Genomic DNA, 11,828 nt, shown 5'->3' on the forward strand with positions numbered 1-11,828 from the left:
GAAATGTTAAAGGGACTTCTCTAAGACAGAAGAAAAGGCCACAACTAAAGACATGAAAATTACAAAAGGAAAAAGCTCATCAGTAAAGGCAAATATACAGTAAAGGTAGTAAGTCAACCACATACAAAGCTAGTAGAAAAGTTCTAAGACAAAAGTGGTAAAATCATCTATATCTGCAATAAGCAGTTAAGGGATACACAAAAGAGAAATATGTAAAATATGTTGTCAAAAATAGTAATCATGCTCAACATTGTTAATCATCAGAGAAATGCAAATCAAAACCACAACAAGATACTACCTCACACCTGTTAGAATGGCTATCATCAAAAAGAACACAACTAACAAATGTTGGCGAGGATGTGGAGAAAAGGAACCCTTGTACAGTGTTGTTGGGAATATAAGTTGGTGCAGCCACTACAGAACAATATGAAGGTTCCTCAAAAAACTAAAAATAGAACTACCATATGATCCAGCAATTCCACTCCTGTGTATATATCCAAAGAAAACAAAAACACAAATTCAAGAAAAAGATACATGCACCCCCATTGGTCACAGCAGCATTATTTACAACAGTCAAGATATGGAAGCAACCTAAGTGTCCATCAACAGATGAATGGATAAAGAACATGTGGTATATATATACAATGGAATACTACTCAGCCATAAAAAAGAATGAAATTTTGCCATTTGTAACAACATAGATGGGTATTATGCTTAGTGAAATAAGTCAGACAGAGAAAGACAAATACCGTATGTTATCACTTATATGTGGAATCTAAAAAATAAAACAAATGAATGAATGTAACAAAACAGAAACAGACTCACAGACATAGAGAAAAAACTAGTGGTTACCAGTGGGGAGAGGGAAGGGGGAGGAGCAAGATAGGGGCAGGGCATTAAGAGATACAAACTACTACGTATAAAATAAATAAGCTACAAGGATATATTGTACAGCACAGGGAATATAGCCCATATTTTATAATAACTTTAAATAGAGTATAATCTATAAAAATTTTGAATCACTGTGCTATATACTCAAAAGTAATATAATATCGTAAATCAACTCTACCTCTATCTTTAAAAATCCAATCACTTCTCACAACTTCTACTGCTACCACCTAGGACTAGACACAATCATTTCTTACTGGTATTATTGAAGTAGTTTCCCAACTGATCTCTCTCTTCTACCCTTGCCCCCTTTCCGTTTATTCTCCACATAGTAGCCACGGGGAGCCTATCAAAATGTGAACTGGATCCAGTCACTACTCTGCTCAAAACCCACAGTGGTTTCCCATTTCACTATAAGGAAAGCCAAAGGTTAACAATGGCCTGCAAGACCCTAGACAGTCGGTTTAGTTCAAATTCACCTCTCAGCTCTCACCTCCTGCATTTTTTTTCCCTTTTTTTTTGGCCGCACAGCATGTGGGATCTTATTTCCTGACCAGGAATCGAACCCACACCCCCTGCATTTGAAGCATGGAGCCTTAACCACTGGACCGCCAGGGAAGTCCCTCAGCTCTCACCTCCTTGTCACCTCTCTTCAACTCAGCCACACTGGCTTCTTTGCTCTTCCTTAAACACTTAATTTCTCTGCAGGACTTTGTATTTGCTGGCCTCGCCACCTGGAACATTCTTCCCAGAGAGTGCCACATGCTGGCCTGCTTTACCTCTTTAAGGTCTTTCTTCCCAATCACCTTCTATTTTACCACCCTATGTAAAATTGTAACCTCCCAATACTTCTCAACCCCCTTTCCTGCTTTGATTTTTTCTTAGTACTTATCACTAACATACCATACGTCTTACTTTTTTTTTTTTTGATGATTACCTGTCTGCCCTCACCCCACCCTTCCACCCAGAACATAAACCCTGTGAAGTTAAGGATTTTGTTTTGCTTTCCACTGTATCCTCAGTGCCTAGAACAGTGCTTGACATATACTCTTTGCTCAATAAATATTTGTTAATGAATGAGTCCATCTCCCTTCCATTGGCTCTTTTGGGGTTTTTTTGGCCGCACTGCGCAGCTTGCAGGATCTTAAGTTTCCTGACCAGGGATTGAACCTGGGTCTGGCGGTGAAAGCACAGAGTCCTGAACCACTGGACCGCCAGGGAATCCCCCCTGTTGGCTCTTATCCTTCAAACATCATCAAGTCCACTCTAGTCTGCAACATTCTTCCCTTGATCCAACTCATCCCTCACGTCAGCTCTCTCTTTCCCTCCATCACCTCACTTCTTGAGTTATCTAATAAGCTCATTGTTCCTACTTTCTGCTAACTTCTGCTGTTTAACCTCTTAATATTCTACTAAGTCTGTTTTCACCAAGGATATTTATAAGCTCCAAATTCTCAAACCCAATCACCACATCTCTCCCACTATAAAATGTACCATTAGAGTTTTAAGGGTTTTTGCTGGAGGGATTAAGGGTCTGTGGGTAGGAAATATTATAAAGTGCATCCCAATTCCCAAAAACATTACACTGTGGGGCAGGGGTGGGAGGTGCTCGAAGAATAGAAAATACGATACCTCTTCTCATTCTCCTTCTTGTCTAATCTGCAGCTTTGGCACTTCTTCTAGAAACTTTGGTCTCAAAACACACTCTCCCGGGCTTCCCTGGTGGCCCAGTGGTTGGGAGTCCGCCTGTCGGTGCAGGGGAAATGGGTTCGTGCCCCGGTCCGGGAAGATCCCACATGCCGCGGAGTGGCTGGGCCCGTGAGCCATGGCCGCTGAGCCTGCGCGTCCTGAGCCTGTGCTCCGCAACGGGAGAGGCCACAACAGTGAGAGGCCCGCGTACCGCAAAAAAAGAAGAAAAAAAAAAAACAAAAAAAAAACCACACTCTCCCTTGGCTACTGGGTTCAGACTCTCCTTGGCTTTCTCTTACCTTTTTAGGTTTTCTTTCTGAATCTCTCTTCTTAAGGCATTTCTTTTCCCATCCCTTTATTGTTGGTGTTTCCTTGGGTTCCATTCTTTATCTCTTCTGTTTTCATTCCCTATACTTTCTTTTCTTTTTTTGTTTTTAGTATAATTGTTGTTTTATTTTTTAACATCTTTATTGGAGTATAATTGATTTACAATGTTGTGTTAGTTTCTGCTGTATAACAATCATCCCCTATACTTTCCAGGGTAACTCATACTTTAAATGCTCATATTTTCAACTATTGACTCCATGCTCCAACTCTAACTCCCATTATCTCTTGATTTTGGCCAGACCTCTCCAAGCTCTACATCCACATTTCCAGCAACCAACAGAATATCTCTGCCTTGATATCTTATAAGCATCTCTTATTTAGCATGTGCCAGGATAAACTTATTATCTCCCTCCTCCCCTGCCAAATCCACTCTCCCTCCCTTATTCCCAGTCTTATTCATAAATATTAATCCAATCATCTAAAGCTAAACTTGAGAATAAATCTTAACATCTCCTCCTCCTTCCTTCCCAACAAACCACCTAGCCCTCTACCTCAAACTCTACCTCATAAATATTGTTTAAATCCAGCTCCTCTCATCCATCCCTCTCCCCCACCCACCCACCATCAATGCCTTAGTGCAGGTCCCCATCATCTCTCACCCACTGGACTATTGCAAAAGCCCAATACTAGTTTCTTCCCATTGCTCACCAACTTCTTGGTTCATTCCTGCCCGAGTGATCTCACAGAGCCAAGTCTTAGGACCACTAAGTATGATGACAGCATAAGTGAAAATACTTTGCCACACTGTCCCACATTCTTGTGAAAATCTATATCTGTATCCTAAAAGAAATGATATTTTTTCCTCAAATGAAACGTCAGTGCATCAGCATTAAGAAATGACACTAATGGCCAGCATCACCTCTTCTGAGACAAGGCAGCATGAGGGAGGCAAGTAAGCAGAGGCCTCAGCTGGCCCACCTAACACTCATTAACTTGGGATCAACAAAAGCGCACTGTGGGAGAAGAGAAGCATGGTGTGACAGGAGGGGCACAGGAAACACTTTGGGAAGTCCCGGGTTTGTTGTTTTGTCTTGCTTTGTTTTGCTTGTTTGTGTGTTTATTTTTGCCTCTGTGAACTGATAAGCTCACTCTACCATGAGTATAAAGAGACTTAGAACTGATCTCCAACCAAAGACATTACTTGGGCAAGGTGCTAAGCAGTGGCGCAGGAGCTCACTCCGCAGTTTAATGAAGGTTTGCTCTCAGTGGGAAAGGGGCAAAGGCAAGAAAATGGGCCCAGAGAAGGGTCCTTCCTGAATGCCTTTATGTCTCTGGACAAAAATACTGACAGAATCCTGAGAGCCCTAGCCTCTCTATCCTCTGAAACATGACTCTATGGCAACAGGACTGTTGCCTTCTTTCCTGGATCCCAGTGAGCTTTCTTGGGTAGAGGACTGAGATGTCTTCCCACACATAGAAGGGGATGTTGCATTTGGTGATTGCATTATTCTAGGATCCCAACGGAATCTAAGGGAGCAAAGGGTAGACCAGGCATTCCCCATCTCTAACAGTGAACTGGGATGAATCTCCCCTAGTGCTTCCTTAAATTCTTTTTAGAATAAGATGAAAAACACATAACATTCATTTGTGCACCCCTACAGAAGGTATCTCTTTTCTTTCAAGGATAAGGCCTTAGATTAAATAAATTTTGCAATAAGTAGAAAGAATGGTAGAGGAAAAGCTTGCTTCCAAAATAGATACGATGCAGGAAAGAGAGGGAAATCTTTATTTATTTTTTGGTTAGATATAAGAGGATGTTGGTCTGAGAAGAGAACAGATTAGGATAAAAGATTTCATGGAAACTAAAAATACTGCAGCTGAATGAAAGTTTATACTACAAATAATTAAGGAAAACTGAATCAGTGATGTAGAGAATATTAGGAAAATATTGTCAGAATACAAAGGAAAATAAAGAAAGGAAAGGAAAGAAAGAAGGAAGAAAGGAGAGAGAGAGGGAAAGAAAGAGTGAGACAGAGAGAGAGAGAGAGAGAGAGAGAGAGGGAGGGAGGGAAGAAAGGGAGAGATAAACGGATGGAGTAAGTTCAGAGATAAGAGATCCAAATAATAAGTCCCTGAAGAAGAAAAGCAAGCAAACAGAGTAGGAGCACTGATTAAAGTTATGAAAAGAGAAATCCTTCTTGCCCCTAAAGAAGTCCTGAATTTGGAAATCAAAAGGGTTTACCACATTCTAAGCAAAATCAATGAAAGGAAGTCTATACTCAGTTGTCTCACTGTGAAAATGTCAGGAATAGAGAACAGAAAAATGTTCAGGCTGAAAAAGTGTCCTCAAAGTACTTCACAGCATCAAACTTCTCAAGACAATGCGAGCATATTTCCAATTACTTGAGGGGGATAAGCTATCTATATTTAGACAAGTTGTCACTCTCTTACCACGCTGATGCCCTTTCTAAAAAATTACTTTCATATGCACCAGATCATTTTGACAGGAACAAAAATTAAGAACTCAAAAATGGGGCAAGTCATAGTGAGAAAAGAACTATATTAAAGTTAATTAAATTCATGCTAACGGGTACAGGTTTTCCTCTTGTGGTGATAAAATGTTCTAAAATTGATTGTAGTGATGGCCGCACGATTCTGTGACTATGTTTAAAAACAATGAATTGTAAACTTTAAGCAGGTTAATTATATGGTATGTGAATTATATCTCAAAATAATAGTAAGATCAACAACTATGGGTTCAAATCTCAACCTCAGCACTTACCAATTGAGAGACTTTAGGTAGGTCACTTAACTACTCATTCCTTGGTTTCTCATTTGTAAGACAGGGACAGTATCAACTTCAAACAGTTGTTTGAGAACTGAGTTAACATCTGTAAGTTGACTGGAACAACACGTGGCTCAATACACACTACAAACCTGTAGATTAACTAACTAAACCATCACCACTTCCATGTATTGAACACTTACTCTGTTAGTTTCCTACAGCTGCCATAACAAATTACCACAAACCCATTGGCTTAAAACAATACACATTTACTCTTACAGTTCTGAAGTTCCAAGTTCAAAGTCTGAAATCAATTTCACTGGACTGAAATCAAGGTGTGGGCAGGGCTACTCTTCCTTTTCCAGCTGCTTGATGGCATTCCATGCATTCCGCATTCCACATTCCTTGGCTTGTGGACCTCTCCTCCATATTCAAAGCCAGTAGCACAGCATCTTGCTACAGTGGTTGCCTTGCCTTCTTCTGTGTCAGGTCTCCCTCCTCCTCCCTCTTATAAGACCATCTGTGATTATCCAGGATCTCCCCAGTTTAAATTCCTTAATTTAATCACATCTGCAAAGACTCTTTCCGTATAAGGTAACATTCATAAATTCTGGGGATTCAGAGCTGTAATCTTTGCAGGCTACCACTGTTACTATATCAACCAAAAACGAAGAAAAAGAAAATAAATCTACGAAAAAGCCCTAACGATTATTTGTAAGTACACCAAAATAAAGCAATAAAAAAGAAGACATTAAGCAAAAGATGGTATCAAGAACATTTCACACAGCTTAAATTAGAAAATATGAGTACTGCACTATTACTTTCTATTTACCAACCTTTGTTCACTGGAAACTTTTCGAGTCCTCCCTACCCTGCCTTTTCAGTTCAGTGCCTAAAAAGTTATTTTGCTGATGACACACTGCTTCAGATGTCTTTTGTGCATATGTCTGAGTCTTTATCCACTTGAGCAATACTGTTTCAATTTTATAGTTCAGAGATTCTGACCCTCACCTCCTATATCCTGCCAACCAGACCCACCTCCTGGCTCTGGCCTCCTGGGGCCTGCCATGATTATTTGGGAGGGAAAGACTTGGTAATTTTCACTCACACCATACTACAATACTTCCTAAAGTTATATAGCCATACAAGGTTCAGCTGCCTAAGATGCTGAGAACTTTATCTCATCTTCTTTCATCTTTCTCAAGACTTTATTGACTTACTCCTTCTCCGCATCTATTTTACTTCCTTTTATAGTCCCAACTCTCTATCACTGCCCCCCACCCTTTTCTAATAAGCCACAATAAAAAGTTATTCACAGCTCATTCTTTTTCCTGGAATTAAAATTCTCATAGGTAACAATAAAAGTATACAAAAGTAAATGCAGATGTACTACAATTTCACATAGGAGAATATTATGGTTGAGGAGGGATTACCATATACTTGAAATGACTGGATAGATTTACAAATATCCAATTTTATATCTTAAAAACAGAATATATCTTATTCACAAGTGTTCACATTTATAAAAATTCACTACATGCTTAGGCATAAAGAAACCTCAGAAATACTAAAGCCATATTCTCTAATCATTGTGAAATAAAATGAAAAATTAATGGTTTAAACAAAAATGACAATTACCTGGAACTTTCAAAAAATTATCCTGGGTTAAAGAGACAATAAATGTAATATCAAACTTTTTTGAAAATATAACACCACAGATAAAAATGTATTGGATCTATTCATAGCTGTAAGTCTCTGTATAAAAACACTAAGGTTTTGGAAAAACTGTTGCAAATATAGTAGAAAAACCTGAATATCTTTATTTTATCAAGAGCTCACATAAATTAATTTAAAACATAAAATCCAATAAGTAATAAACAGGCAACGGATGTAAACAGTATACAAAAGAAGAAGCACATTATGTGAAAAATGTCAAATTCACCAGTAATTAAACAAACTAAAACAACATAAAAGTGGACATGATTATTTAAAGAAAAAAACAAAACAAAACACCTAAGTTGTCAGGGATGCAGCAAAACAGGAACTCCTCGTGGGAGCATGAAGGGTCCATCCTTTGGTAAAGCAACTTGTTAATAGTAATCAAGAACTTTAAAAAACATTTACAAATTTTAATCCAATAATTCTACTTCTGAGATTCTATCCTCAGCATGCATCCCTACATATGGAAAAACTTCACTCACAAAGATGTTTATTGGAAATGGGAACAACCTAAATGTTCAATAACAGGGACACTTAAAAAAAACTATGTGACTATAAAAATTATGCTAACGAAGACTATGCTATAAGGTGGAAAATACTTGTGCTTCACTGCTACACTGAAAGTCAGGCTTTAAAACTGTATGTATAGCCTAACAATCACAATGTCACCTCGTAATTTTTCAAGGTTGTAGTCAAATAAGTGCTAAAAAAGAGAAACAACCCAGGCATAGAAAAAGGAACTACAAGGAAACACACCAAAATATTGTCATGAGCGATTGTTTTTCTTTCTCCTCTAATCCATATTTCATGTCTTCTTTTATGAGTATATGCCATATTACTTATATCTTCACAGACAGAAAGAAATTGTCCACATCCTCCTTATGGATCAGAAGGAAACACCTTTTGTGTGTGTGTGTGTGTGTTACGTGGGCCTCTCACTGTTGTGGTCTCTCCTGTTGTGGAGCACAGGCTCCGGACGCGCAGCCTCAGCAGCCACGGCTCACGGGCCTAGCCGCTCCGTGGCATGCGGGATCCTCGCGGACTGGGGCACGAACCTGCGTCCCCTGCATCAGCAGGCGGACTCTCAACCACTGCGCCACCAGGGAAGCCCAGGAAACACCTTTTTACGTAGGGCATGTACTGCCATTGTTCCTGGGTCTCTAAATTCATTTTGATACTCTAGCACAAAAACTGTGGGATGGAAGTATGTTAGGCAAACTCCCTCTTGCCTTCTCTACTCCAACGACTTCTTTTTACCTTATGATTCCCTCAGTTTTCCAAAACCAAAGAAATCCTATCGGTCCTCTCTGCATTCACTATCCTCCTTTGCGTCTGGGATCATTCTCACCTCACTTCTGTAGTGCAGACAGTGCCCCCCTGGCACGCTGCTCCCAGTCTCAGAGTCCTGAATCCTTGCTAGCCCCAGCTCTCGGGCACTCCAAACACCCAGCAAAGGGTTCTGGGGCAACCAAATGTTCTGTTCCAGTACTTCTCAGGTTGGAGGAAGGGAATGAAAGCAGCATAAGGAATCTTGGAGCCGCAGAGAAAAGCTGGGAGATGTTTAGGAAATCCAACACAGGGCCTTTATGTGCAATTACAGATTGTATGTGATAAAGATTCAGATTTGTTTCTTGTATGGCAAAATTCTAGGACATATGTTTACTGAAAGAACAAAGGAATGCATGAATTAGGTTTCCCATCATCCTGCAATGACATAACTGATCAGTGACTCAAAGTGGTAGCTTCAGAGGAGGGGGCGGGGCAGGGAGCACTGGGGAAGGGAGGGCTTGGTTGTTTGGTACCAAAATAAGCCCTGACACTACGGCTTGCAATGACACTATGACATGGCTAGTCGAAGTGTGGCCTATGTAGGGGCAGCATTACTAACACCTGGGAGCTTGCTAGAAATGCACAATCTCAGACCCCACTCCAGAGCTGCGGGATCAGAATCTGCATTTTAACAAGATCCCCAATGATGCACATGCATATCGAAGTTTAAGAAATACTGCCTCCGAACACACACACGTTCACCAAGACAAAGGCAGTGCCTCTGCTCATCTGCACTTCCATCAAACCTTCAAGAGGTTTGATGATTCTTCACCACAAGGGCTGCCCTCAACTTTGGCCTCCCTCCAAACTTTTTCAGGGAATGGAGCTCACAAGGAACAGACCCGATGGGATGTGCCCCAGTCCTCACCTTCACTCTGCATAGGCAGGTGGAATTAAACAGTAATGCCCTTCGGCACAACCACTGGTTATGGAGTGCAGAAGCAACCATAAAGACAACACAAGGGAGAAAATACTCTTAAAATACGGTTTGGCCAAGTAAAAGCAAGACCAATCACTGCCATTTGTAAAAAACTGTTTACCACATGTGCCCAATGACCATGCAAGACAATCATGATTAAAGAAATCATTTAATATGCACCTGTTGACTTTGTAAAGGTTTATTAGATTACAGGACTGGTAATCCCAAACTCATAATCAAGGCTAAACTTTGGACTTCTGCCTGCAAATCTCCAGGATGAACACGTAAATAGGTTCCCTACTTGGAACCTGGAAAAAAGTGAAAAAAGCTTTTTATTCTTAAATCTAGGCTGCAGTTTTGGTAAAAGAGAAAGGTCTTTAAGCACTGCTGGGATGTGGAAGGGCTTATTGTGGGCACCAGACTCTACTCATCTTTCTAGGTCCAACTGAAGCATTCCACATCTTTGAGAAGTTTTCCCCCAAATCATCAATCCCTGTTCTGTTTCTCATGGGATTTTCCTTAAACTTCTATTATGGCTCTTAGGGAGGTAGGAGAACTTATCTATTAGGAACCCATGCTTTGCAGCCTAACTATATTGGTCTAAATTCCCCCCTTTGCCTATTACTATCTGGATGATGTTGGCCAAGTAACTTCCCTCCACAGCTGTAAGATGCAGAAATCTCTATCATAGGTTTTTTTGGGAAGATGACATGAGACAATGCCAGATGTATGTATAAAAATTACAGTGCCTTGCACGTAATAAAAAACCAATGTTAGCTATGATTGTTAGCACTTCACAGTCTGGCTTCAATTAGAGTTGGTTGTATATATGTCTGCCTCCCTTACTAGACTGTGAGCAAACTGTTTATATCCCACACATCTGGCACAGGGACTTACAAATGGAAGACACAATAATATTTGTCAAACGGGTTTGAAGGTACGCCAAGAAAAGGAAAGGGAGGGTGCTGAAACAAATTTAATGTACTTTATGATGTTATCCAGGGCCAACCTCTGTGGTGTTTGTTTTTCTTCTATTACCAGAGTATGTTGTCTCAGACTACAAGATTGGTCGCTATAAAATTGGGCTGGCGGGACACTATTTCTGGAACCAGATGTTCTGTTCAGAGATAGTGAAGTTGTGCTGCGAGGCATCTGAAATCTGCAGTTTGGTTCTCAGCTGAAAGGGGACTGGGGGCTGAAGTTCAGCCAGAACTGGACGGGCCAAATGGGGTGCCCTAGCATAGAGTCACATCAGCTCTGAAGGTCACCCACCCAGAAGAAATGCATTTTGTTTTTCAGTGTATTCACTTAGAGGGATGTCTTTACATATTGCACGAAAGAGCTGTTTGTACCAGCAGGACTCCACTGCAAACTCAAAGGTCCCCTTTTAAACCAGCCTACTGACGCTTGGATGAACATCAACTAAGATAGTATTACTTAGCTTACTAAATATTTATTGAGTGCCCATTATGTGTTAAACACTGTGCTAGACACTGCAGATCCAAAGGTAAATAAAGAAATTATAGTCAGGGGAAGGTTGGGAAGCAATGCAGAAGGCAGGAGTGTGGACAAATATGACAAGTGCCACCTTAGGTGTAAGTGGTGAGGTATTGCGGAAACATCCAATATAAGGCTACTATAAGGCTTAAAGGAGGGACTAACAATCAAGATGAGGCTTGAAGGAGTGATTGCCACAGCTAACATTTATTGAGCACATATTATATACATCAGGCCCTGTTCTGAGAACCCTGCATGAATCCCTCATTTAGTCCTTACAACAACCCTGTGAGGTAGATAACATTATTCTCTTCATTTTAAAGATGAGGAGACTGAGGCTCACAGGACAGGGTGGAGCTGGGATTCAAACTTGAGCAGCTTGGTTCCAGACTAAAGGAGGAGGAGAGGGCCAAATCAGCCTTCAAGGCAGAGGCAAGTGTCTTGAAACAATCTGGAAGGGAGGAAAGAAGTTCCCCAAGTCCCTTGAGGAACTGAAAGTGTCTGGGGGTGGGGACAGAAGTTCAGAGATGACTCAGCTCAATCTGCAGGTTAGAAGGGAAACCAGAGGCAGGGGATTTCTAGTCTGCTTTGGACTTTTGAAAACGAGCTGTGTGATTCCTGCCATCTAACCCCTCCTGGCTTCAGTCTCTCCCTTTTGTAAAAGTCAATAATAAC

The 11,828-nt window shown here is 40.6% G+C and overlaps 1 protein-coding gene across 3 annotated transcripts in view; it reads right to left on the reverse strand.

The window, feature by feature from the left end:
• ENTPD1 (ectonucleoside triphosphate diphosphohydrolase 1) overlaps window positions 1-11,828 on the reverse strand; it is an 84,687-nt gene that overhangs the window by 71,368 nt on the left and 1,491 nt on the right. The window lies entirely within an intron of this gene.

Source organism: Tursiops truncatus, chromosome 16 (assembly GCF_011762595.2).
Source record: "Tursiops truncatus isolate mTurTru1 chromosome 16, mTurTru1.mat.Y, whole genome shotgun sequence".
Lineage (NCBI taxonomy): Eukaryota > Metazoa > Chordata > Mammalia > Artiodactyla > Delphinidae > Tursiops > Tursiops truncatus.